The 3,494-nt window shown below is 37.7% G+C and overlaps 1 non-coding gene across 1 annotated transcript; it reads left to right on the top strand.

Annotated features, from left to right (window-relative positions):
- Positions 1-1,449: 1,449 nt before the first annotated feature.
- Positions 1,450-1,556, top strand: LOC128294951 (small nucleolar RNA R71). Its single transcript, XR_008285258.1, has one exon. It is a non-coding gene; the product is annotated as a small nucleolar RNA R71 (small nucleolar RNA).
- The last annotated feature ends 1,938 nt before the right edge of the window (positions 1,557-3,494 follow it).

Raw genomic sequence — 3,494 nt, 5'->3', positions numbered from 1 at the left:
AAGTGTTAGCTCCCCTGTGCCTACATTAATAATGGTTCTGGCAATTGCTAAAAAGGGTCGTCCTAAAATTAAAGGTACCTCGTTATCCTCATCCATATCTAAGACGACAAAGTCTACTGGGTAAATAAATTTATCAATTTTAATGAGAACATCTTCAATAATACCCTTAGGAAATCGAACTATTTTGTCAGCCAATTGTATGCTCATCCTAGGCTGTTTGGGTTTACCGAGACCTAGTCGTTTAAACATTTTATACGGCATAACATTTATACTTGCCCCTAGATCAGCTAAAGCATTATTCACTGATAAACTACCAATTAAGCAAGGAATTGTAAAACTCCCTGGATATTTCAATTTGTTAGGTAGCTTATTCTTCAGAATAGCTGAACAGACTGCATTGAGTTCCACATGCGATAATTTCCTTTTATTAGCCAGAAGTTCCTTTAAGAATTTTGCAGAGTTGGGCATCTACAAAAGAACTTCAATAAAGGGTAAGTTAATATGTAATTTCTTTAAGAGTTTGACAAACTTACTGAATTGTTCTTCTGTTCTATCTTTCGTCATCGTTTTAGGATATGGCACACGAGGTTCATAATTCGTACTTACCTATTTAGGATTATCATCGTTTACCTCTTCTCGACCTTTGTTCATCGCATTGTCTTGCTGTAATTCTGGCTCAGGTGCAATGAATCCTTCCTTATCTTGGGCACCAATTGCATTGAGGTGTTCCCTCGGATTAGGTTCCGTATTACTTGGTAAGCTACCTTGTGGTCACTCGGAGATTAGTTTGGATAGTTGGCCTATCTGAGTTTCGAGTCCTTGGATCAATGCTTGTTGATTCTTAAGTGCTGTCTCGGTATTTTGGAAATGGGTTTCTGACACCGAGATGAATTTTGAAAGCATCTCTTCAAGGTTCTGCTTCTTCTCCTGTTGATAAGGTGGCTGTTGAAAACCCTAAGGATTTTGTGGCTTTTGATTCCTTTGACCTCCCCAAGAAAAATTTGAGTGGTTCCTCCAACCTGCATTATAGGTATTACTGTATGGGTTATTTTGAGATAGAAAGTTATTGTTACCCATATAGTTGACTTGTTCTTCTTTAGTTGTAGGATTGAAGGATTGGTATTATGTATGCACACCTCCTCCGCTTGAGTCACACCTCATTACTGAATGTACCTGTGTAGAACCAAGAAAACTATCAATCTTTTTATTGAGAAGTTCTACCTGATTAGAGAGCATGGTGACTGAATCGATGTTATAAACGCCGGCTGTTTTCGTCAGCTTTGTCCTCATAACTTGCCACTGATAGTTATTCAGTGACATCTCCTCCATAAATTATAGGCATCTTCCAGTGTTTTATTGTTGATGGTTCCACCAGCAGCTGCGTCAATCATTTGTCTTGTCGAGGGATTCACACTATTGTAGAACGTTTGAACTTGCAGCCATAGAGGTAACCCATGGTGAGGGCACCTTCTCAATAGATCCTTGTATCTCTCCCATGCATCGTAAAGTGATTCTAAATCCATCTGCACAAAAGAAGAGATATCATTACGTAATTTAGGCGTTTTAGCTGGCAGAAAATATTTTACTAAAAATTTCTCGGTCATTTGTTCCTAAGTAGTGATAGACCCTCGTGGGAACGAGTTTAACCACTATTTAGCTTTGTGTCTTAGTGAGAAGGGAGATAACTGAAGAAGGATGGCATCATCAGAAACACCATTGCTTTTGAATGTATTGCAAAATTCCAGGAAATTTGCTAAGTGAGTGTTGGGATCTTCATCCTGCAAACCATCAAACTAAATAAACTGCTGTATCATCTGAATATTGTTAGGTTTTAATTCAAAATTATTCGTAGCAATAGCATGTCTAACTATACTTGATTCAGTTCCTGTTAAAGAGGGTTTAGCATAGTCATACATAGTACGTGGAGCAGGATTTTGATTAGCTGCAATTCCATGAGGCAACTGATAGTCTTGGTTTTCATCCATCTCGCGGTTCGAGGTTGAGTATTGTCTTCTTGTTCATTTTCTGTGTATCGTAAACTACGCCTTATTTCTCTTTGATTTCTACGAGCAGTTCGATCGATTTCTTTGTCAAAAAGTAAGGGTCCTGACGGGTTTCTTCTAGTCATAAACTATAAAAACTGTCAAAAGAAAGAAAAAGTAAATTAATAAATAATAATAATAATAAAATTAAATTAAATTGCAAGAAAAATAAATGGCTAAAGTAATAAAAATTTAGTGTTCCTAATATTTCAGGTCCCCGGTAACGGCACCAAAAACTTGATCGTATTGATTTGTAATAAGTAAAAAAATTTATAACGAAGATCAAACCTAAACTAACTATTATCACGACGAAAAGGCAAGTGCACCTATCGAACAATAGTATAGTACTGGCAAGACCGGGATGTCGTACCGAAGGGAACCAAAAGTACTAGTAAGAACTATCTTTTTATTATCTAGCCTAAGAATGAAAGGGTTTGTTTATTAAACTAATTATCTAAACTAATTAACTAATTTAATCAAAGCAAAGAGAAAGTTTGGAAAAAGACTTGAAGAAAAGCAATTGATAAAGACAACACCCAAGGAGGAATCCACCTAGATTTCACTTGTTACCTGACTCTGAACCGGACGATTTATTCACTTGACTTGATCCGTGAGACTCCCTAACCTATGTTATTATCCCTATTCAAGTCTAATAACGTCTAACCCCTAGATTGAATAACTGAGACTTTTCTCTAATTAACACTCTAGGGTTACATTAGCTCGATCTATGGACTCCATATTAGGTTTCACACTAATCTGGCAAAATCTTATAACCCTATTTCTAGGCGCCCGATCAACTCCGCTTAATTATGCCAAATCTACTATTAGGAAGGGTCTATTCCTCCTCTGTATAAGCACATCAAATCATGAATTAATACCCGGAATATTAACTCAAGCATTAAGAACACATAATTAAGAACAAATCAAGTATTTATCATACAGTTCAGATAATAATAACAAGATCCATCATAGGTTTTATCCCCCTTAGGTATCAAGGGGTTTAGTTCATAATAAAATAAGAGTACATCTCAAAAGTATAAAAATAGAAAAACATAAAGAAAACTCTAAACAACTGAAGGAATTCTGAGACAGATCTTCAGTCTTGGAGAAACTCTGGCTTTTGAGATGGATCGTCTGGCTTCCTTCAAGTAATTTCCGGCGTGTGTTCTGTGTTCCAGAAAAGTTCTGGAGAGAGAGCCCCCTTTCTAGGTCATACTTAGGGTGTTTATATAGGCTTTTTATTGGCTTTCTTGCCCCCTAAGTAAAATACAACTCCTTGAAAAAGGGACACGCCTGTGTGCCACTGCCGTGTGACGTGGTTGCCAGGCCGTGTTCAATCCGTTAAATTTCCACGGCCGTGTAGGCCAAATGGCCAGGCCGTGTGAGTCGTGTAAACCTTGTTCGACACCCTCGAAGGGCACGGGCGTGTGAGTTGCCCGTGTGACAAGGCTT

Source organism: Gossypium arboreum, chromosome 6 (assembly GCF_025698485.1).
Source record: "Gossypium arboreum isolate Shixiya-1 chromosome 6, ASM2569848v2, whole genome shotgun sequence".
Taxonomy (NCBI): Eukaryota; Viridiplantae; Streptophyta; class Magnoliopsida; order Malvales; family Malvaceae; genus Gossypium; species Gossypium arboreum.
This window is presented reverse-complemented; position numbering and strand designations above follow the sequence as displayed.